Source organism: Pseudophryne corroboree, unplaced genomic scaffold (genome assembly GCF_028390025.1).
Source record: "Pseudophryne corroboree isolate aPseCor3 unplaced genomic scaffold, aPseCor3.hap2 scaffold_670, whole genome shotgun sequence".
In the NCBI taxonomy this organism is placed as follows: domain Eukaryota; kingdom Metazoa; phylum Chordata; class Amphibia; order Anura; family Myobatrachidae; genus Pseudophryne; species Pseudophryne corroboree.
In genome coordinates this window covers 242449-266463 of record NW_026970257.1, presented here as the reverse complement: position 1 = coordinate 266463, position 24015 = coordinate 242449, and the positions used below count along the sequence as shown (strand labels likewise).

The 24015-nt window shown below is 44.8% G+C and overlaps 9 non-coding genes across 9 annotated transcripts; 4 read left to right on the top strand and 5 right to left on the bottom strand.

Moving 5' to 3' along the window:
• Nucleotides 1-15910: 15910 nt before the first annotated feature.
• Nucleotides 15911-16026, bottom strand: LOC135037289 (U5 spliceosomal RNA). The gene has a single exon (XR_010231851.1). It is a non-coding gene; the product is annotated as a U5 spliceosomal RNA (small nuclear RNA).
• A 275-nt stretch (nucleotides 16027-16301) lies between these two features.
• On the bottom strand, nucleotides 16302-16417 carry LOC135037275 (U5 spliceosomal RNA). The gene has a single exon (XR_010231838.1). It is a non-coding gene; the product is annotated as a U5 spliceosomal RNA (small nuclear RNA).
• A 274-nt stretch (nucleotides 16418-16691) lies between these two features.
• LOC135037277 (U5 spliceosomal RNA) lies at nucleotides 16692-16807 on the bottom strand. The gene has a single exon (XR_010231840.1). It is a non-coding gene; the product is annotated as a U5 spliceosomal RNA (small nuclear RNA).
• Nucleotides 16808-17093: 286 nt separating this feature from the next.
• On the bottom strand, nucleotides 17094-17209 carry LOC135037262 (U5 spliceosomal RNA). Its single transcript, XR_010231825.1, has one exon. It is a non-coding gene; the product is annotated as a U5 spliceosomal RNA (small nuclear RNA).
• Nucleotides 17210-17479: 270 nt separating this feature from the next.
• LOC135037266 (U5 spliceosomal RNA) lies at nucleotides 17480-17595 on the bottom strand. Its single transcript, XR_010231829.1, has one exon. It is a non-coding gene; the product is annotated as a U5 spliceosomal RNA (small nuclear RNA).
• A 144-nt stretch (nucleotides 17596-17739) lies between these two features.
• Nucleotides 17740-17902, top strand: LOC135037195 (U1 spliceosomal RNA). Its single transcript, XR_010231782.1, has one exon. It is a non-coding gene; the product is annotated as a U1 spliceosomal RNA (small nuclear RNA).
• Nucleotides 17903-18573: 671 nt separating this feature from the next.
• Nucleotides 18574-18737, top strand: LOC135037130 (U1 spliceosomal RNA). The gene has a single exon (XR_010231723.1). It is a non-coding gene; the product is annotated as a U1 spliceosomal RNA (small nuclear RNA).
• Nucleotides 18738-18889: 152 nt separating this feature from the next.
• LOC135037241 (U1 spliceosomal RNA) lies at nucleotides 18890-19052 on the top strand. Its single transcript, XR_010231812.1, has one exon. It is a non-coding gene; the product is annotated as a U1 spliceosomal RNA (small nuclear RNA).
• A 671-nt stretch (nucleotides 19053-19723) lies between these two features.
• Nucleotides 19724-19887, top strand: LOC135037137 (U1 spliceosomal RNA). The gene has a single exon (XR_010231730.1). It is a non-coding gene; the product is annotated as a U1 spliceosomal RNA (small nuclear RNA).
• Nucleotides 19888-24015: the final 4128 nt, after the last annotated feature.

Below are 24015 nucleotides of genomic sequence, written 5' to 3'. Positions count from 1 at the left end.
GCTGTATTGTACCTTTGCATTTTTCTCCCAAACGAAAGACACTAGAATGAAAATTTAAAAGCCTCCTGTTAGTGCTTCATGTACGCGGTATAGCCCTGAATTTTCCAATGCCTATCTCTTTGCAAAAGAGAGATATCGGCAAGGAAATGCTGTATTGTACCTTTGCATTTTTCTCCCAAACGAAAGACACTAGAATGAAAATTTTAAAGCCTCCTGTTAGTGCTTCATCTACACGTTATAGCCCTGCATTTTCCAATGCCTATCTCTTTGCAAAAGAGAGATATCGGCAAGGAAAAGCTGCATTGTACTTTTGCATTTTTCTCCCAAACGAAAGACACTAGAATGAAAATTTTAAAGCCTCCTGTTAGTGCTTCATCTACACGTTATTGCCCTGAATTTTCCAATGCCTAGCTCTTTGCAAAAGAGAGATATTGGCAAGGAAAAGCTGTATTGTACCTTTGCATTTTTCTCCCAAACGAAAGACACTAGAATGAAAATTTTAAAGCCTCCTGTTAGTGCTTCATCTACACGTAATAGCCCTGAATTTTCCAATGCCTATCTCTTTGCAAAAGAGAGATATCGGCAAGGAAAAACTGTATTGTACCTTTGCATTTTTCTCCCAAACGAAAGACACTAGAATGAAAATTTTAAAGCCTCCTGTATCACTGACCTGGTTTGGGAGTGTTGTGGACTCGGGGCTTCTTCCGATGACCGGGAAGAGGAACCGCCACTGGGTCGTAGTAGAGATGGCCGGATGTAGGTCTTCCTCATGCAGAACTAAGACGGCAGGCGGGAGGCCCAGAGGAATTCTTGTAGGTCTCCTGTAAGACAAGACTTGTAGAAATAATGAAGGCTGGGGTACTGAGATATTGGAGACACTGTGGTATTGAAGGCACTGAGGTACTGGGAGTACAGGGAGTGCTGGGAGACCCTTGGAGGCACGGAGGTGTTTGGAGGCACGGAGGTGCTTGGAGGCACGGAGGTGTTTGGAGACACCGAGGTGTTTGGAGGGACGAGGTGCTTGGAGGCACGAGGTGCTTGGAGACACGGAGGTAACTGGAGGCACGGAGGTGCTTTGAGGCGCGGAGGTGCTTGGAGGCACGGGGTGCTTGGAGGCACGAGGTGCTTGGAGGCACGGAGGTGCTTGGAGGCACGGAGGTAACTGGAGGCACGGAGGTAACTGGAGGCACGGAGGTGCTTGGAGGCACGAGGTGTTTGGAGGCACGGAGGTGCTTGGAGGCACGGAGGTGTTTGGAGACACCGAGGTGTTTGGAGGGACGAGGTGCTTGGAGGCACGAGGTGCTTGGAGACACGGAGGTAACTGGAGGCACGGAGGTGCTTTGAGGCGCGGAGGTGCTTGGAGGCACGGGGTGCTTGGAGGCACGAGGTGCTTGGAGGCACGGAGGTGCTTGGAGGCACGGAGGTAACTGGAGGCACGGAGGTAACTGGAGGCACGGAGGTGCTTGGAGGGACAGGATGCTTGCAGGGACAGGATGCTTGGAAGCACAGGATGCTTGCAGGGACAGGATGCTTGGAAGCACAGGATGCTTGCAGGGACAGGATGCTTGGAAGCACAGGATGCTTGCAGGGACGAGGGAGCTCTGGATCATAGCTTCCACAGGAGAAACGAAGATACTCAGGCATCGGATCTCTGCCTGGTATCTGATTTTAAATTCCCCGCCCTAGCCTGATTGGCGGAGCAGGCAGGTGACGTCAGACCTGCTCCGCCTCCTTGCCCTTGCTTGTGATGGCGGCGCCCTTGCTTCCGGGAAGCCGCCGGAGAGCAGCGCCGACCCGCCGCTGAAGCCGGAGACTGACAGGGGAAGAGAGGCGCCGGGCAGACCAGGCCACCCGCAGGGACAAGCGCGGTCGCCGCTGCCCGAGGTTCGTGACAGTACCCCCTCCTCCAGGAGTGGCCCCTGGACACTTCCCGGGCTTAGTCGGATGTCTGGAGTGGAAGATCCGAATCAGACGAGGAGCCGTTACTTCAGTAGCCCCAATCCAACTTCTCTCCTCAGGTCCATAACCCTTCCAGTCCACCAAGTACTGTAATTTTTTATGAAGATAACGAGAGTCCAGAATAGCTTTGATTTCAAACTCCGCTCCAGCTTCTGCCACTACGGACGTTGGCCTTGGGAGTGCTGAGTGGAATCGATTCAGTATGAGGGGACGGAGTAGAGAAACATGGAAGGCGTTAGGTATGCGAAGATGGGCAGGCAAACCCAATTTACAGACCACAGGATTTAAGACTTGTAGCACAGGGTAAGGACCGATGAACCTTGGAGCGAATTTCATGGTGGGCACCTTCAACCGGAGATTCCGTGTGGACAGCCATACCCTGTCCCCAACTTTATATTGAGGTGCGGCTTGCCGTTTCTTATCTGCAAAGAACTTGTACCGAACAGAAACCTGCTTAAGATTAGCATGAACCTTTCTCCAAATTTGTCCAAAGTGTCGTAGAGTGGACGCTACAGCAGGAACCTCTATTATCGGAAGGCTTGGAAATTCCGGAACACGGGGATGGAACCCGTAGTTGACGAAAAATGGTGATTCCCCAGTGGAAGAATGAAACAAATGGTTATGGGCAAACTCCGCCCAAGGCAACAACTCCACCCAGTTGTCCTGTGAAGGAGAGAGATACAACCGAAGAAAAGTCTCTAGATCTTGATTGACTCGTTCCGTTTGTCCATTTGTTTGGGGATGATAAGCCGACGAAAACTTAAGTTTAATGTGTAGAGTTGAACAAAGGGCTTTCCAAAACCTGGCGGTGAACTGTACTCCACGGTCAGAAACAATCTCTTGTGGCAACCCATGCAAACGAAAATGTTCTCGGATAAACAATAGAGCCAGTTTCGGTGCTGTCGGAAGACCAGTCAAGGGCACAAAGTGTGCCATCTTCGAAAAACGGTCAACGATAACCCAAACGGTGTTGCAACCCTTGGAACAGGGCAAGTCAGTGATGAAGTCCATGGAAATGTGAGTCCAGGGTCTCACAGGGATAGGCAGAGGACGAAGTAACCCTGCAGGAGGCAGACGAGGAGATTTATGTTGTGTACATTGGGGACATGAATTAACGCAATCTTGTACATCCTTCCTCATGGTGTTCCACCAGTAAGACCTTTGCAGAAACTTGTACATCTTCTGAGCGCCGGGATGACCGGAAAACTTGGAGTTATGGACCCACCGTAGTATTCCTGGGCGGAATCTAGCTGGTACGGACATTCTTCCAGGAGGAGGAGCTGGAGTAGTTAAAGCAGCAGAGACAGAAACTGGATTCAGAATTAAACCCCGCTCCGGAGGTTCATCCTCGTCTGTGGGAACCTGTGAACGGGAAAGCGCATCTGCTTTAATATTGAGAGTCCCGGCACGGTACTTGATAATGAACGAGAATCGGGAAAAGAAAAGTGCCCATCTCGCCTGGCGAGGATTCAAACATTGTGCGGATTTGATGTACAGTAAATTCTTGTGATCCGTGTAGATGGTAAACACATGTTTAGCCCCTTCTAGAAGATATCTCCATTCTTCCAAGGCAGATTTGATTGCCAAGAGTTCCTGGTCTCCAATAGAGTAATTTCGTTCGGCTGGAGAGAATTTACGAGAGTGGAAGCCACACGGATGTAATTTCTTATCAGAGGAATGCTGGGAGAGGACAGCCCCCACCCCGACTGAAGATGCATCAACTTCTAAGAAGAAGGGTTCCTCGAAATTTGGTTGTTGGAGAACTGGAGCCGTCGTGAAAGCTAACTTTAAGCGAGAAAAAGCTACAATGGCTTCCGGAGGCCACAAACTAGGATTAGAACCCTTTCTCGTCAGGGCAGTAATGGGTGCAACAATGGTGGAGAAACCTTTAATGAATTTCCTGTAGTAGTTCGCAAAGCCCAGGAACCTTTGTATTGCTTTCAGGGAAAGAGGCTGAGTCCAATCACGAATGGCCGACAACTTTTCCGGATCCATGCGAAGCTCCGTCCCCGAGATGACATAACCGAGGAACGGAATAGATGTTACTTCAAAGGTACATTTGGAAAGCTTGGCGTAGAGATGATTCTCTTGTAAACGGTGTAGCACCTCTTTGACTTGAGTCCTGTGTTCGACAAGATTCTTGGAAAAAATCAGTATGTCGTCCAGATATACCACAACGCTCTGATACAGCATATCACGAAAGATTTCGTTGACGAATCCCTGGAAAACCGCGGGAGCATTACTAAGACCAAACGGCATCACCAAGTATTCGTAATGCCCATCTCGGGTATTAAAGGCAGTCTTCCATTCATCCCCCTCTCGGATGCGTATAAGATTATAAGCTCCTCTCAAGTCGAGTTTTGAAAAAATGCGGGCACCACGAACCCTATCAAATAACTCTGTGATTAGTGGCAAGGGGTATTTATTCTTAATAGTAATGTCGTTTAGGCCGCGGTAGTCGATGCATGGTCTCAACCCCCCGTCCTTTTTCTTCACGAAAAAGAAGCCTGCACCAGCAGGGGAGGAAGAGGGGCGAATGAATCCCTTGAGCATATTGGACTTAATATACTCCGACATGGCTTGAGTCTCGGGAAGAGACAGAGGATATGTGCGACCACGAGGTGGCGTCTTCCCTGGGACAAGGTCAATAGGGCAGTCCCAAGGCCTGTGAGGTGGTAACAGGTCAGCAGCTTGTTCCGAAAATACGTCCTTGTACCCTTGATATGCCTCCGGAATGTGCTCTTCATCCGTTTTGGAGGTAACACGGAGCGGACAAACAGGAGTAAGACAATTAGTGTGACAAAAGGAACTCCAGGACAGAATTTGTGACGACTTCCAATCGATGTGGGGGTTATGACTTTTCAGCCAAGGCATTCCAAGAACCAGATCATGGGGCATTTCTGGGATTACCAAGAGTTCCAAATCTTCCTGATGTAGAGCCCCGACCCGCAGCTTAACTGGCCCCGTGCGCCACATTATGAGACCTTTGGAAATTCTAGTCCCGTTGATAGCCGTCAGTGAAATTGGCCGCTCGATAGGCCGTAACTTTAAACCCAAACTTTGGGCACAGAAGGAAGAAACGAAGTTCCCTGCAGCTCCGGAATCCAATAGGGCTTCACAAGACCTGGAGACTGAATTGGAGACTAGAGTTACTGGAAGCAAGCAGTCCGAAGTTGGAGAAGCTTTTGTCGTAACTCCCAGCTTGACTCCTCCGGAACAAGCTAGGTCTGCCCGTTTCCCGGACGGACTTTACAAGATTTAAGAAAATGATCTGCGGCTCCACAGTAAAGGCAGAGTTTACCCTCACGACGACGCTGTCGTTCTTCCGGAGACAGTCGGGAGCGGTTAATTTGCATGGGCTCATCTGAGCTAGGTGAGGCCACCGGCCTAGGAGTAGGATTCCGGAACCTGGAACGATCCGAACGGTTACGTTCTCTTCCACGCTCCTGCATCCGAAGATCCACCTTGACGCAAAGGGAAATCAAATCTTCTAATGGATCCGGCAGATCTCTAGTAACCAGCTCGTCTTTCAGCCGGTCGGAAAGACCGTTCCAGAAGGCAGCTCTCAGGGCATCATTATTCCAGCGTAGTTCGGAAGCAATGGTCTGGAAATGAACCACGTACTGGCCCACGGAACGGGCGCCCTGCCGAACACGGAGCAAATCGGAAGAAGCAGTGGTCATTCTGCCGGGCTCGTCGAAAATCCTTCGAAAGGACGAGATGAAGTTGGTGTAGTTGGAAACCATGGGATCAGATCGTTCCCATAATGGAGACACCCAATCCAAAGCAGAACCTTCCAACAGAGAAATAATATATGCTACCTTGGACCGGTCTGTAGGAAAGTTGTGTGCAAGTAGCTCGAAATGTACCTCGCACTGGTTCAAGAAACCACGACAATTTTTGGGATTCCCATTATAGCGGGACGGAGTAGGCAACTGAAGGCGTGGAGTGACACCGGCCGATGGTTGAACATTGCTGGCAACGGCAACTGGTGCGACTGCTGGAACAGGAGCCGGAATTACTGAGGCCAGAGACGCCTGAATCTGATCCAGACGCCCGGACAACTGCTGGAGGTACTGCATCACCTGACCTTGTGCTGCTTCCTGACTTTGCACTCGAGAAGCCAGGTTCTGGATGGCACTAGAGTCCGTGTTCCGATCCCCCGAGTCCATGAGGCCTGAGTATACTATCACTGACCTGGTTTGGGAGTGTTGTGGACTCGGGGCTTCTTCCGATGACCGGGAAGAGGAACCGCCACTGGGTCGTAGTAGAGATGGCCGGATGTAGGTCTTCCTCATGCAGAACTAAGACGGCAGGCGGGAGGCCCAGAGGAATTCTTGTAGGTCTCCTGTAAGACAAGACTTGTAGAAATAATGAAGGCTGGGGTACTGAGATATTGGAGACACTGTGGTATTGAAGGCACTGAGGTACTGGGAGTACAGGGAGTGCTGGGAGACCCTTGGAGGCACGGAGGTGTTTGGAGGCACGGAGGTGCTTGGAGGCACGGAGGTGTTTGGAGACACCGAGGTGTTTGGAGGGACGAGGTGCTTGGAGGCACGAGGTGCTTGGAGACACGGAGGTAACTGGAGGCACGGAGGTGCTTTGAGGCGCGGAGGTGCTTGGAGGCACGGGGTGCTTGGAGGCACGAGGTGCTTGGAGGCACGGAGGTGCTTGGAGGCACGGAGGTAACTGGAGGCACGGAGGTAACTGGAGGCACGGAGGTGCTTGGAGGCACGAGGTGTTTGGAGGCACGGAGGTGCTTGGAGGCACGGAGGTGTTTGGAGACACCGAGGTGTTTGGAGGGACGAGGTGCTTGGAGGCACGAGGTGCTTGGAGACACGGAGGTAACTGGAGGCACGGAGGTGCTTTGAGGCGCGGAGGTGCTTGGAGGCACGGGGTGCTTGGAGGCACGAGGTGCTTGGAGGCACGGAGGTGCTTGGAGGCACGGAGGTAACTGGAGGCACGGAGGTAACTGGAGGCACGGAGGTGCTTGGAGGGACAGGATGCTTGCAGGGACAGGATGCTTGGAAGCACAGGATGCTTGCAGGGACAGGATGCTTGGAAGCACAGGATGCTTGCAGGGACAGGATGCTTGGAAGCACAGGATGCTTGCAGGGACGAGGGAGCTCTGGATCATAGCTTCCACAGGAGAAACGAAGATACTCAGGCATCGGATCTCTGCCTGGTATCTGATTTTAAATTCCCCGCCCTAGCCTGATTGGCGGAGCAGGCAGGTGACGTCAGACCTGCTCCGCCTCCTTGCCCTTGCTTGTGATGGCGGCGCCCTTGCTTCCGGGAAGCCGCCGGAGAGCAGCGCCGACCCGCCGCTGAAGCCGGAGACTGACAGGGGAAGAGAGGCGCCGGGCAGACCAGGCCACCCGCAGGGACAAGCGCGGTCGCCGCTGCCCGAGGTTCGTGACATCCTGTTAGTGCTTCATCTACACGTTATAGCCCTGAATTTTCCAATGCCTATCTCTTTGCAAAAGAGAGATATCGGCAAGGAAAAGCTGTATTGTACCTTTGCATTTTTCTCCCAAACGAAGGACACTAGAATGAAAATTTTAAAGCCTCCTATTAGTGCTTCATCTACACGTTATAGCCCTGAATTTTCCAATGCCTATCTCTTTGCAACAGAGAGATATCGGCAAGGAAAAGCTGTATTGTACCTTTGCATTTTTCTCCCAAACGAAGTACACTAGAATGAAAATGTTAAAGCCTCCTGTTAGTGCTTCATCTACACGTTATAGCCCTGAATTTTCCAATGCCTATCTCTTTGCAAAAGAGAGATATCGGCAAGGAAAAGCTGTATTGTACCTTTGCATTTTTCTCCCAAACGAAAGACACTAGAATGAAAATTTTAAAGCCTCCTGTTAGTGCTTCATCTACACGTTATAGCCCTGAATTTTCCAATGCCTATCTCTTTGCAAAAGAGAGATATCGGCAAGGAAATGCTGTATTGTACCTTTGCATTTTTCTCCCAAACGAAAGACACTAGAATGAAAATTTTAAAGCCTCCTGTTAGTGCTTCATCTACACGTTATAGCCCTGCATTTTCCAATGCCTATCTCTTTGCAAAAGAGAGATATCGGCAAGGAAAAGCTGCATTGTACTTTTGCATTTTTCTCCCAAACGAAAGACACTAGAATGAAAATTTTAAAGCCTCCTGTTAGTGCTTCATCTACACGTTATAGCCCTGAATTTTCCAATGCCTAGCTCTTTGCAAAAGAGAGATATTGGCAAGGAAAAGCTGTATTGTACCTTTGCATTTTTCTCCCAAACGAAAGACACTAGAATGAAAATTTTAAAGCCTACTGTTAGTGCTTCATCTACACGTTATAGCCCTGAATTTTCCAATGCCTAGCTCTTTGCAAAAGAGAGATATCGGCAAGGAAAAGCTGTATTGTACCTTTGCATTTTTCTCCCAAACGAAAGACACTAGAATGAAAATTTTAAAGCCTCCTGTTAGTGCTTCATCTACACGTTATAGCCCTGAATTTTCCAATGCCTATCTCTTTGCAAAAGAGAGATATCGGCAAGGAAAAGCTGTATTGTACCTTTGCTTTTTTCTCCCAAACGAAAGACACTAGAATGAAAATTTTAAAGCCTCCTGTTAGTGCTTCATCTACACGTTATAGCCCTGAATTTTCCAATGCCTATCTCTTTGCAAAAGAGAGATATCGGCAAGGAAAAGCTGTATTGTACCTTTGCTTTTTTCTCCCAAACGAAAGACACTAGAATGAAAATTTTAAAGCCTCCTGTTAGTGCTTCATCTACACGTTATAGCCCTGAATTTTCCAATGCCTATCTCTTTGCAAAAGAGAGATATCGGCAAGGAAAAGCTGCATTGTACTTTTGCATTTTTCTCCCAAACGAAAGACACTAGAATGAAAATTTTAAAGCCTCCTGTTAGTGCTTCATCTACACGTTATAGCCCTGAATTTTCCAATGCCTAGCTCTTTGCAAAAGAGAGATATTGGCAAGGAAAAGCTGTATTGTACCTTTGCATTTTTCTCCCAAACGAAAGACACTAGAATGAAAATTTAAAAGCCTCCTGTTAGTGCTTCATCTACACGGTATAGCCCTGAATTTTCCAATGCCTAGCTCTTTGCAAAAGAGAGATATCGGCAAGGAAAAGCTGTATTGTACCTTTGCATTTTTCTCCCAAACGAAAGACACTAGAATGAAAATTTTAAAGCCTCCTGTTAGTGCTTCATCTACACGTTATAGCCCTGAATTTTCCAATGCCTATCTCTTTGCAAAAGAGAGATATCGGCAAGGAAATGCTGTATTGTACCTTTGCATTTTTCTCCCAAACGAAAGACACTAGAATGAAAATTTTAAAGCCTCCTGTTAGTGCTTCATCTACACGTTATAGCCCTGCATTTTCCAATGCCTATCTCTTTGCAAAAGAGAGATATCGGCAAGGAAAAGCTGCATTGTACTTTTGCATTTTTCTCCCAAACGAAAGACACTAGAATGAAAATTTTAAAGCCTCCTGTTAGTGCTTCATCTACACGTTATTGCCCTGAATTTTCCAATGCCTAGCTCTTTGCAAAAGAGAGATATTGGCAAGGAAAAGCTGTATTGTACCTTTGCATTTTTCTCCCAAACGAAAGACACTAGAATGAAAATTGTAAAGCCTCCTGTTAGTGCTTCATCTACACGTTATAGCCCTGAATTTTCCAATGCCTATCTCTTTGCAAAAGAGAGATATCGGCAAGGAAAAACTGTATTGTACCTTTGCATTTTTCTCCCAAACGAAAGACACTAAAATGAAAATTTTAAAGCCTCCTGTTAGTGCTTCATCTACACGTTATAGCCCTGAATTTTCCAATGCCTATCTCTTTGCAAAAGAGAGATATCGGCAAGGAAAAGCTGTATTGTACCTTTGCATTTTTCTCCCAAACGAAGGACACTAGAATGAAAATTTAAAAGCCTCCTGTTAGTGCTTCATCTACACGGTATAGCCCTGAATTTTCCAATGCCTATCTCTTTGCAAAAGAGAGATATCGGCAAGGAAAAGCTGTATTGTACCTTTGCATTTTTCTCCCAAACGAAAGACACTAGAATGAAAATTTTAAAGCCTCCTGTTAGTGCTTCATCTACACGTTATAGCCCTGAATTTTCCAATGCCTATCTCTTTGCAAAAGAGAGATATTGTGCTTCCTAGCTGTTTTTTATAAAATCACTTAATTAAATCTAACTCTGATTACGTCAGAGAAGGCCAGGTACCCTACACCATAAGAGGGGGTTTGAAATTTTGACTTGTCTACTTAAAGATCACCAAAATCTGATGACAAGGTCAATTACATCCCTGGGTGGGATTGAACCTCCAACCTTTTGGTTAATAGCCCATGTAAGTGCAAGAAATCCTGAAGCACTCACTCATCATGGGAAAGTACCAATGTGTATCTTGATTATTGACTTTTTAAAGTTTTTCTAGGAAACGTTCTAGATGAATGATTATTAGCCTTTGTCAGTATTGACTTTTGCAAGGTGTCTCTGTGGCGCAATCAGTTAGTGTGTAAGGCTATTAACCAAAAGGTTGGTGGTTCAATCCCACCCAGGGACTTAATTGACCTTGTTATCAGATTTTGGTGATCTTTAAGTAGACAAGTCAAAATTTCAAACCCACTGTTATGGTGTAGGGTACCTGGCCTTCTCTGATGTTTAGATTTGATTCAGTGATTTTATAAAAACAGCTAGGAAGCACAATTTAGCAGTGGGTTGCAGAGAAAAAGAAATATGCTGGCAGAAAAATCCAATTGAGTGATTAAACAGCTCTTCATTTTCTGGCTTTATTTTTATACTAACAAATTTGTTCTCTGAAAAGTGTCCACAAAGCCAAGTCTCTGATTAACACCTTTGTAGGGATGGTTTTTCACCTATTACTAAATTAAACTTGCTTCATTGGAAAGGCAGCAAGATGCATCCTCATTTCAATGTCTACTGAAATAATACAGGTTGACACCAGGAAACATTAACGCCACTGCATCCTTGCTGCTTTCGCATGTGGAAGTCTGTTTAATGTGAAAACAAGGTGATATCTAATTAGCACACAGGTAAGGAATTAAGAAAATCTTTATTTAAGGGTGAAGATGTTTCTCACAAAATCGTTGCCCCAATGCATCATTGAAATTCAAGCTGGAAAGATGATTTTAATATATCACTTGTACATTTTGCATTGCTCTTCTGGTGACAATGTAGTTTGTTTTGTCAATTACCATTTTAATAATCGGGTAAAGAAAATTAATTGGATTTTTGAAAGAAAACAATACTGTCAATATACTATTAAAACAAATTAAAATGGTAAAAGTTATTGTACTTTAAGTAAAAATAAAAGAGCAAAAATATCAATCCCAGTTTTTGATTACTTTAATTAACAAAAAAAAATGCACATAGCAGAGGATAGTTTCGATCAATCAACCTCTGGGTTATGGGCCCAGCATGCTTCCATTGCACTACTCTGCTGCTCATGGAAGTGTAAGAGATCCTGAAGACTAAATTGATTAAAGGCCTAAAAGTACTGGACTATAAGGAAAGACTTACTAGGCTGAATATTTATACACTAGAAAAGAGGTGCCTAAGAGGAGATATTATTAATATCTTCAAATATGTAAAGATACATAACAAAGAGTTATCAGAGGAATTATTTATTAAACGAACACGTGGTCACTCGCTGCGACTGGAGGAAAGTTCAGAACGCAATGGAGGAAAGGTTTCTTCACTGTTAGGGCAATCAGGATGTGGAATTCCCTGCCAGGGAAGGTGGTAATGGCTGACTCTGTAATTGGATTTAAAAAAGGAATGGATACATTTCTGAATGAAAAAGCTATCCAAGGTTATAATACTTAAAATATCAACATGGTTAATCCGGGGGTAACATGAGTTATAGTAGCTAACTAGTCATAAAACATTATTCAGCAAGTATGTAGAATCATCACAACTTAAAACAGGTTGAACACGATGGGCAATTTGCCTCTATTCAACCTCAAAAACTATGTTACTATATTACTATGTTATTGTAGTATACAGAACACCACAATGCAATGAGCAGTGATAGTGAGCACTGATGAGGATACTAGAACTGACACTGAGCAGCAAGATGCAGCACTGGACTATTAGTAATGTACTGTAGTATGCTGAGCACCACAATGCAGCACAAGACAATGAGCAGTGATACTGAGCACTGATGAGGATACTACTGAGAACTGACACTGAGCAGGAGAGACACACTACTAGTATTACTGAGCAGCAATAAGTAACCACTGATACTGAGCACTGATATTGAGATTTCCACTGAGAGAACATAGCCACGTCCTCTCCGCTCTCTCTTCAATGCACGAGTAAAAATGGCAGCAACGCGCAGCTCTTTATATGGAATCCGAATCTCGCGAGAATCCGACAGCGGGATGATGACATTTTCCCTTGTTCAGGTTTTCCGAGTCAGGCGGGAACAACCGAGCCTGCCTCGGACCAGTGTAAACAACGTGGAGTTCGTGGGGAATTCGGTTCTCGGAGAACCGAACCCGCTCCTCTCTACCTTATACCCATCAATTTTTTTATTTTCAATCTAAGCCCCTGCAGTTTTCTGTAAGCATCTGCTTCGCTATGATGATCAACAAGTCACAAGGGCAAACACTCAGGGTTTGAGGCGTAGATCTTAGGACCAGCTGCTACAAGCATGGCAGAGGTGTCACTATCACTGGTGACACCCAGAGAGGTGGCGAGGGAGATTGTAATGCAGTGCGCGCAGATAAGCAGCGCAATGGTAAAAAGGAGGCATGGTTTCATAGGTAGGGGCGTGGCCTGGTGGCCTGAATCTACATTTTGTTGCTCCGGGTGTCCCGGGGGTTGGGGGCTGCACCCGGGGACTAGTGTGTGAGCGGTGCTGGCTCCTGCACAGTGACAGGGCATGGCCACCCAGCATGACGCCTCCCTTCTTGACCATGCTGTAATTGCAGTCGCACTGCAGTTCAGCGTGATCATAAAAAATGGTGTAGGCTCCTGCTGGTGCAGACTGTATGTGCGCGCAGGAAGCCGCCACCATTTTTGTGATCACAGCGGCTGAATGTGATGTCATACAGCCGCTGTGACCACGCCCCCTGTGTCTCCTCCGTTGCAGACCCCATTTTGAAGCCTTGCCCCCGCACCGCTCCATCCCTGACTTGGAAATGGAGTGTTGCTGACCCACCTCTCCCCCCCTTCCCCGCCCCGATTGACAGGCAGAGGCGATCACATTCTCTGCGGGGTGCCGCAGAAAATGCAGGCACATGCGTATGCTCTTAGCAATTTTTGCAGTTGGATCGCTTATTGCGATTGCAATCCAACCTGAATCAGGCCCTATTACCTATCACAATGCGCTGCGGGCAGTACAAAATTGGGTTAATATAGGAGAAAACCCCCCAGACCTGTGCTCCTTAACTGTACCTGGTGGCTAGTGGAGCGGCTGCCCAGTAATCAGTGTCCACCGCAGTGCGCACACGGCCCACCCCCTACGGCCTCGCTCCCCTTCATCAGCGGCCTCGTGATCCGGAAGGGTGGTGTGTGTGTGACTGACCTTAGGATGAAACCGGAGCCTCCGCTGCAGTGACCCAGCAACCAGGGCACGGGAGTATACAGCGCCGCTGGGAGTGATGAAGCTGCAGTAAAGATGTCTATTAGACCTAGCCTGCTGCAGCCCTTGTAGATTCTCATAAAACAAGTTCTTCTTTTCTTGTCAAAATTAATAGCTAAGAATAGGCTGCCTGAGGCAGGCCCCTGTTAATTGGCCTGCTACTGAAGGCACCAACTACAAACTGAGCTCCCTGTTCATGGAAGCGGGGTTATAGAGGAGAATGCACTGAGCTTCTTGGGAACAGTCAAAAGCTTTGAGCCGGTTGGTGCCTCAGATCAAGATCCTACTCTACACCCCAATGTGAATCCTTGTGGAGTCCAGTGTACCCCACAGAAGAAATTAATGTGTCACACCCATTGGCAGCAACCTTAGAATAGCTGCTGACGGGCACAATTGAGAAAGGAAGGGGGGGGGGGACATTTGAATCCAGCACATAGATGCAATTCAAATATGTAATTTGTACCTTCCTATTTTAAAATATAATGGATGAACCTCACCCTGTGAGAACAATCTTCATGATCAAGAGATCTAATATGTAAAATAAGTATGAGTTGGGATAGGGCTGGGGAGGGTGGCAGCTCGGGCAGCCCCTCCCCCGTCAAGTTAAGGAGATTCAACTGAGGAAGCACAAGGGAACTCTCGTCTGGGGACAACAACTGCAGGGAGACCACATCTTTTCAGATGAACATGGGAGGGCGGAAGGCTGCCTAATACTGAAGCACCATCAAATATCAAACCATATCCAACAACTAGTACAAGCATTCCTGGGGGAAGGTCTGCAGCAGACGGATTTGCATACGGTGATGTCATCCAAGCAGTGGGCCAAAGTTGGCTGGAACCCTCATCTGCATATAAAAAGAGAAAAGGGGCATGCAGGGCATGGCGGCCTTTTGCAGTGCTTGGATGACCCCTAGTTCGCATTAAACACCCCCACCCTCCTTTGGTGTGGGGCTCATGTTGGCCATGCCCCATCCCCTGAAGCATTCATGCTGATTTCTTGCAGCAGCTGGGCACTGTAACAGCTCCAGAGCTGCTCTGTAAGGCAAGTAAAAGGGTGTGGGCCCTGCAGCACCACCTGTAGTTCGCATTGTGCGTTGGAAGGCACAAAGTAAGCAGACGGGAGGAGAAGTCAGGATAGTACACAAGGGCATCCTTTTCTCTTAGTCCGTAGAGGATGCTGGGGTCACATTAAGAACCATGGGGTATAGACGGGATCCGCAAGAGACATGGGCACTTTAAGACTTTCAAAGGGTGTGAACTGGCTCCTCCCTCTATGCCCCTCCTCCAGACTCCAGTTATAGGAACTGTGCCCAGGGAGACGGACATTTCGAGGAAAGGATTTATTGTTAAACTAAGGTGAGCATCTTACCAGCTCACACCTTAAGCATGCCGCAGAACGTGGCATTCAACAGAACACAAGCCAACGGCATGAACAATTGCAGCAAAAAGCTGACCAGAACCGTAACACAACATGTGTATAACCACAAGTAATAACTGCAGACACAGTATGGACTGGGACGGGTGCCCAGCATCCTCTACGTACTAAGAGAAAAGGATTTACCGGTAGGTATTAAAATCCTATTTTCTCATACGACCTAGAGGATGCTGGGGTCACATTAAGAACCATGGGGTTATACCAAAGCTCTTGAACGGGTGGGAGAGTGCGTACGACTCTGCAGCACCGAATGACCCAACTTGAGGTTATCATCAGCCAAGGTATCAAACTTGTAAAACTTAGCAAAAGTGTTTACTAAATAGCTGCTCGGCAAAGTTGCAATGCCGAGACTCCCCGACCAGCTGCCCAGGATGAACCCACCTTTCTAGTAGAATGGGTCTTCACCTAATTCAGTAACGGCAATCCTGCCGTGGAATGAGCATGCTGAATCTTACCACAGATCCAGCGCATAATGGTCTGCATGGAAGCAGGACACCCAATCATGTTGGGAGCATACAGGACAAACAGAGCCTCTGTTTTCCTAATCTGAACCGTTCTGGTGACATAAATTTTCAAAGTTCTGACCACAGCCAGAGACTTTGACTCAACGAAGGTGTCAGTGGCCAAAGGCACCATGTGGAAAGATGAACCACCTTCGGCAGAAATTGTTGACGTGTCCTCAATTCTGCTCTATCTTCATGAAAGATCAAATAAAGGCTCTTGTGATACTGCATGGTTTGTACTGTTTTCCATGTGCTCCCAGATCTTTCAAGCAAGTAGCATGGTCAAGAAAGTTCTGTTTGAAAAGAAACAAACATTTACTGTCATTGTTATGCAAATAAACTTACATTAAAGCTAACAAGAAAGCACACTCGTTCTGTCTTTAAACTGATAAAAGAAACCCCAATAATATGGGGCATGCAAAAATTGAGATAAAACTCAGTTTTGCTCCTCTCCACGGAAATCTTTAATAAAAGGCGAAATATTTGTTAGTTCTGAAGAGAAACCAGAGCATGACCAAGATTCCACCTGTCGCCTGAGTGCCATGCCAGCAGTTCTCATTCAGCTCAAAGTGAGCACCCAATTTGAATGAAAGAAAGCAGATTTCTCACCAGGCTTCCCCTTGCTATAAACATGGTTTGTACTCTTTTCCATGTGCTCCCAGATCTTTCAAACAATTAGTGTGGTCAAGAAAGTTCTGTTTGAAAAGAAACAAACATTTACTGTCATTTCTATGCAAATGAGCTTACATTAAAGCACACTCGTTCTATCTTTAAACCAATAAAATAAAACCCCAATAAGATGGGGCATGCAAAAATTGAGATAAAACTCAGTTTTGCTCCTCTCCACGGAAATCTTTAGTAAAAGGCGAAAGATTTGTTCGTTCTGAAGAGAAACCACAGCATGACCAAGATTCTACCTGTCGCCTGAGTGCCATGCCAGCAGTCCTCATTCAGCTCAAAGTGAGCACCCAATTTGAAAGAAAGAAAGCAGATTTCTCACCAGGCTTCCCCTTGCTATAAACATGGTTTGTACTCTTTTCCATGTGCTCCCAGATCTTTCAAGCAATTAGTATAGTCAAGAAAGTTCTGTTTGAAAAGAAACAAACATTTACTGTCATTTCTACGCAAATGAGCTTACATTAAAGCACACTCGTTCTATCTTTAAACTGATAAAAGAAACCCCAATAAGACGGGGCATGCAAAAATTGAGATAAAACTCAGTTTTGCTCCTCTCCATGGAAATCTTTAGTAAAAGGCGAAAGATTTGTTCGTTCTGAAGAGAAACCAGAGCATGACCAAGATTCCACCTGTCGCCTGAGTGCCGTGCCAGCAGTCCTCATTCAGCTCAAAGTGAGCACCCAATTTGAAAGAAAGAAAGCAGATTTCTCACCAGGCTTCCCCTTGCTATAAGCATGGTTTGTACTCTTTTCCATGTGCTCCCAGATCTTTCAAGCAATTAGTATGGTCAAGAAAGTTCTGCTTGAAAAGAAACAGACATTTATTGTCATTGTTATGCAAATAAACTTACATTAAAGCTAACAAGAAAGCACACTCGTTCTGTCTTTAATCCGATAAAAGAAACCCCAATAATATGGGGCATGCAAAAATTGAGATAAAACTCAGTTTTGCTCCTCTCCACGGAAATCTTTAGTAAAAGGCGAAAGATTTGTTCGTTCTGAAGAGAAACCAGAGCATGACCAAGATTCCACCTGTCGCCTGAGTGCCGTGCCAGCAGTCCTTATTCAGATCAAAGTGAGCGCCCAATTTGAAAGAAAGCAGATTTCTCACCTGTCTTCTCCTTGCTATAAGCATGGTTTGTACTGTATTCCATGTGCTCCCAGATCTTTCAAGCAAGTAGCATGGTCAAGAAAGTTCTGTTTGAAAAGAAACAAACATTTACTGTCATTTCTATGCAAATGAGCTTACATTAAAGCACACTCATTCTATCTTTAAACCGATAAAAGAAACCCCAAAAAGATGGGGCATGCAAAAATTGAGATAAAACTCGGTTTTGCTCCTCTCCACGGAAATCTTTAGTAAAAGGCGAAAGATTTGTTCGTTCTGAAGAGAAACCAGAGCATGACCAAGATTTTTATCTGAAAATATGTGTTCTCCCTGCAGTTGTTGTCCCCAGATGAGAGTTCCCTTGTGCTGCCTCAGTTGAATCTCCTTTACTTGACAGGGGGATGCTCGAGCAGCGACCCTCCCCAGCTCTAGCCCAACTCCTACTTACCTGCCAGGTGAGATACTATGATCATGAAGGTGCTTCTCCCAGGGCAAGGCTCACCCATTGCACTCTGGGTGTGCTGCTTCTGCGATTTCCCCAAATGTGGGAAACTTGACTGCATAATTTGTGTTTCCCCTGGTCGGCTCTCGTATAATTCAGATCTCTTTGTCTCAGGTCTCTCTCCAGCCTAGTTTGCTGTCTGTTTCTACTTCTCTTTTCTTGAGCCGCTCCCTTCTATGCCCTTGCGCACTATCCTGACTTCTCCCGTCTGCTTACTTCGTGCCTTCCAACGCACAATGCAAACTACAGGTAGTGCTGCAGGACCCACACCCTTTTACTTGCCTTACAGAGCGTCTCTGGAGCAGTTACAGTGCCCAGCTGCTGCAAGAAATCAGCTTGAATGCTTCAGGGGCTGGGGAATAGCCAACATGAGCCCCACACCGAAGGAGGGTGGAGGTGTGTAATGCGAACTAGGGGTCATCCAAGCGCCGCAAAAGGCCGCCATGCCCTGCACGCCCCTTGTCTCTTTTCATATGCAGACGAGGGTTGAAGCCAACTTTGACCCACTGTTTGGATGACATCACCATATGCAAATCCATCTGCTGCAGGCCTTCCCCCAGGAATGCTTGCACTAGTTGTTGCATTTGGTTTGTTGTTTGGGGGTGCTTCAGTATTAGGCAGCCTTCTGCCCTCCCATGTTCATCTGAAAATATGTGTTCTCCCTGCAGTTGTTGTCCCCAGATGAGAGTTCCCTTGTGCTGCCTCAGTTGAATCTCCTTTACTTGACAGAGATGTGCCTGAGCAGCGGCCCTCCCCAGCCCTATCCCAAATCATACTTATTTTGCATAGGCGATACCATGGTCATGAAGATTGTTCTCCCAGGGTGAGGTTCATTCATTGCATTCTGGGTATGCTGACCCCTGTGATTTCCCCAAATGTGGGAAACTCGACTGCATTATTTGTGGTAGTGGGGGACTGTGTTTGTGCTTTCCTCTGGTCAGCTCTGGTAAAAATCAGATTTCTTTATCTCAGATCTTCCTCTAGCCTTGTTCTTCTTTCGAGAGTTCCCTTGTGCTGCCTCAGTTGGATCTCTTTCACTTGACAGGGGGGTGCCCGAGCAGCGACCCTCCCCAGCTCTAGCCCAACTCCTACTTACCTGCCAGGTGAGATACTATGATCATGAAGGTGCTTCTCCCAGGGCAAGGCTCACCCATTGCACTCTAGTTGTGCTGCCCCTGTGATTTCCCCAAATGTGGGAAACTTGACTGCATAATTTGTGTTTCCCTTGGTCGGCTCTCGTATAATTCAGATCTCTTTGTCTCAGGTCTCTCTCCAGCCTAGTTTGCTGTCTGTTTCCACTTCTCTTTTCTTGAGCCGCTCCCTTCTATGCCCTTGCGCACTATCCTGACTTCTCCCGTCTGCTTACTTCGTGCCTTCCAACGCACAATGCAAACTACAGGTAGTGCTGCAGGGCCCACACCCTTTTACTTGCCTTACAGAGCAGCTCTGGAGCAGTTACAGTGCCCAGCTGCTGCAAGAAATCAGCTTGAATGCTTCAGGGGCTGGGGCATAGCCAACATGAGCCCCACACCGAAGGAGGGTGGAGGTGTGTAATGCGAACTAGGGGTCATCCAAGCGCCGCAAAAGGCCGCCATGCCCTGCACGCCCCTTTTCTCTTTTCATATGCAGACGAGGGTTGAAGCCAACTTTGACCCACTGCTTGGATGGCATCACCATATGCAAATCCATCTGCTGCAGGCCTTCCCCCAGGAATGCTTGCACTAGTTGTTGCATTTGGTTTGTTGTTTGGGGGTGCTTCAGTATTAGGCAGCCTTCTGCCCTCCCATGTTCATCTGAAAATATGTGTTCTCCCTGCAGTTGTTGTCCCCAGATGAGAGTTCCCTTGTGCTGCCTCAGTTGAATCTCCTTTACTTGACAGAGATGTGCCTGAGCAGCGGCCCTCCCCAGCCCTATCCCAAATCATACTTATTTTGCATAGGAGAGACCATGGTCTTGAAGATTGTTCTCCCAGGGTGAGGTTCATTCATTGCATTCTGGGTATGCTGACCCATGTGATTTCCCCAAATGTGGGAAACTCAACTGCATTATTTGTGGTAGTGGGGGACTGTGTTTGTGCTTTCCTCTGGTCAGCTCTAGTAAAAGTCAGATTTCTTTGTTTCAGTTCTTCCTCTAGCCTTGTTCTTCTTTCGAGAGTTCCCTTGTGCTGCCTCAGTGTGTATGGTTATTAATCAAAAGGTTGGTGGTTCAATCCCACTAAGGGACGTAATTGACCTTGTTATCAGATTTTGGTGATATTTAAGTAGACAAGTCAAAATTTCAAACCCCCTGTTATGGTGTAGGGTACCTGGCCTTCTCTGATGTAATCAGAGTTAGATTTGATTCAGTGATTTTATAAAAACAGCTAGGAAGCACAATTTAGCAGTGGGTTGCAGAGAAAAAGAAATATGCTGGCAAAAAAATCCAATTGAGTGATTAAACAGCTCTTCATTTTCTGGCTTTATTTTTATGCTAACAAATTTGTTCTCTGAAAAGTGTCCACAAAGCCAAGTCTCTGATTAACACCTTTGTAGGGATGGTTTTTCACCTATTACTAAATTAAACTTGCTTCATTGGAAAGGCAGCAAGATGCATCCTCATTTCAATGTCTACTGAAATAATACAGGTTGACACCAGGAAACATTAACGCCACTGCATCCTTGCTGCTTTCGCATGTGGAAGTCTGTTTAATGTGAAAACAAGGTGATATCTAATTAGCACACAGGTAAGGAATTAAGAAAATCTTTATTTAAGGGTGAAGGTGTTTCTCACAAAATCGTTGCCCCAATGCATCATTGAAATTCAAGCTGGAAAGATGATTTTAATATATCACTTGTACATTTTGTATTGCTCTTCTGGTGACAATGTAGTTTGTTTTTGTCAATTACCATTTTAATAATAGGGTAAAGAAAATTAAGTGGATTTTTGAAAGAAAACAATACTGTCAATATACTATTAAAACAAATTAAAATGGTAAAAGTTAGTGTACTTTAAGTAAAAATAAAAGAGCAAAAATATCAATCCCAGTTTTGGATTACTTTAATTAACAAAAAAAATGCAAATAGCAGAGGATAGTTTCAATCTGCCTACCTCTGGGTTATGGGCCCAGCATTTTTCCATTGCAGTACTCTGCTGCACATGTAAGTGCAAGAGATCCTGAAGCACTCACTCATCATGGGAAAGTACCAATGTGTTTCTTCGTTGGTTGATGGAAGAAACATCTTAGAAAAAATCTCCAGATTATTGACTTTTTAAAGTTTTTCTAGGAAACGTTCTAGATGAATGCTTATTAGCCTTTGTCAGTACGTACGTTTGTAAAGTGTCTCTGTGGCGCAATCTGTTAGTGTGTTTGGTTATTAATCAAAGGGTTGGTGGTTCAATCCCACCCAGGGATGTAATTGACCTTGTTATCAGATTTTGGTGATCTTTAAGTAGACAAGTCAAAATTTCAAACCCCCTTCTTATGGTGTAGGGTACCTGGCCTACTCTGATGTAATCAGAGTTAGATTTGAATCAGTGATTTTATAAAAAAAACAGCTAGGAAGCACAATTTAGCAGTGGGTTGCAGAGAAAAAGAAATATGCTGGCAGAAAAATCCAATTGAGTGATTAAACAGCTCTTCATTTTCTGGCTTTATTTTTATGCTAACAAATTTGTTCTCTGAAAAGTGTCCACAAAGCTAAGTCTCTGATTAACACCTTTGTAGGGATGGTTTTTCACCTATTACTAAATTAAACTTGCTTCATTGGAAAGGCAGCAAGATGCATCCTCATTTCAATGTCTACTGAAATAATACAGGTTGAAACCAGGAAACATTAACGCCACTGCATCCTTGCTGCTTTCGCATGTGGAAGTCTGTTTAATGTGAAAACAAGGTGATATCTAATTAGCACACAGGTAAGGAATTAAGAAAATCTTTATTTAAGGGTGAAGATGTTTCTCACAAAATCGTTGCCCCAATGCATCATTGAAATTCAAGCTGGAAAGATGATTTTAATATATCACTTGTACATTTTGTATTGCTCTTCTGGTGACAATGTAGTTTGTTTTTGTCAATTACCATTTTAATAATCGGGTAAAGAAAATTAATTGGATTTTTGAAAGAAAACAATACTGTCAATATACTATTAAAACAAATTAAAATGGTAAAAGTTATTGTACTTTAAGTAAAAATAAAAGAGCAAAAATATAAATCCCAGTTTTGGATTACTTTAATTAACAAAAAAAAAATGCATATAGCTGAGGATAGTTTCAATCTGCCTACCTCTGGGTTATGGACCCAGCATGCTTCCATTACAGTACTCTGCTGCACATGTAAGTGCAAGAGGTCCTGAAGCACTCACTTATCATGGGAAAGTACCAATGTGTTTCTTCATTGGTTGATGGAAGAAACATCTTACAAAAACTCTCCACATTATTGACTTTTTAAAATGTTTCTAGGAAACGTTCTAGATGAATGCTTATTAGCCTTTGTCAGTATGTACTTTTGCAAAGTGTCGCTGTGGCGCAATCAGTTAGTGTGTATGGTTATTAACCAAAAGGTTGGTGGTTCAATCCCACCCAGGGACGTAATTGACCTTGTTATCAGATTTTGGTGATCTTTAAGTAGACAAGTCAAAATTTCAAACCCCCTGTTATGGTGTAGGGTACCTGGCCTTCTCTGATGTAATCAGAGTTAGATTTGATTCAGTGATTTTATAAAAACAGCTAGGAAGCACAATTTAGCAGTGGGTTGCAGAGAAAAAGAAATATGCTGGCAAAAAAATCCAATTGAGTGATTAAACAGCTCTTCATTTTCTGGCTTTATTTTTATGCTAACAAATTTGTTCTCTGAAAAGTGTCCACAAAGCCAAGTCTCTGATTAACACCTTTGTAGGGATGGTTTTTCACCTATTACTAAATTAAACTTGCTTCATTGGAAAGGCAGCAAGATGCATCCTCATTTCAATGTCTACTGAAATAATACAGGTTGACACCAGGAAACATTAACGCCACTGCATCCTTGCTGCTTTCGCATGTGGAAGTCTGTTTAATGTGAAAACAAGGTGATATCTAATTAGCACACAGGTAAGGAATTAAGAAAATCTTTATTTAAGGGTGAAGGTGTTTCTCACAAAATCGTTGCCCCAATGCATCATTGAAATTCAAGCTGGAAAGATGATTTTAATATATCACTTGTACATTTTGTATTGCTCTTCTGGTGACAATGTAGTTTGTTTTTGTCAATTACCATTTTAATAATAGGGTAAAGAAAATTAAGTGGATTTTTGAAAGAAAACAATACTGTCAATATACTATTAAAACAAATTAAAATGGTAAAAGTTATTGTACTTTAAGTAAAAATAAAAGAGCAAAAATATCAATCCCAGTTTTGGATTACTTTAATTAACAAAAAAAATGCATATAGCAGAGGATAGTTTCAATCTGCCTACCTCTGGGTTATGGGCCCAGCATTTTTCCATTGCAGTACTCTGCTGCACATGTAAGTGCAAGAGATCCTGAAGCACTCACTCATCATGGGAAAGTACCAATGTGTTTCTTCGTTGGTTGATGGAAGAAACATCTTACAAAAACTCTCCAGATTATTGACTTTTTAAAGTTTTTCTAGGAAACGTTCTAGATGAATGCTTATTAGCCTTTGTCAGTATGTACGTTTGTAAAGTGTCTCTGTGGCGCAATCTGTTAGTGTGTTTGGTTATTAATCAAAGGGTTGGTGGTTCAATCCCACCCAGGGATGTAATTGACCTTGTTATCAGATTTTGGTGATCTTTAAGTAGACAAGTCAAAATTTCAAACCCCCTTCTTATGGTGTAGGGTACCTGGCCTACTCTGATGTAATCAGAGTTAGATTTGAATCAGTGATTTTATAAAAAAACAGCTAGGAAGCACAATTTAGCAGTGGGTTGCAGAGAAAAAGAAATATGCTGGCAGAAAAATCCAATTGAGTGATTAAACAGCTCTTCATTTTCTGGCTTTATTTTTATGCTAACGAATTTGTTCTCTGAAAAGTGTCCACAAAGCCAAGTATCTGATTAACATATTTGTAGGGATGGTTTTTCACCTATTACTAAATTAAACTTGCTTCATTGGAAAGGCAGCAAGATGCATCCTCATTTCAATATCTACTGAAATAATACAGGTTGACACCCGGAAACATTAACGCCACTGCATCCTTGCTGCTTTCTCATGTGGAAGTCTGTTTAATGTGAAAACAAGG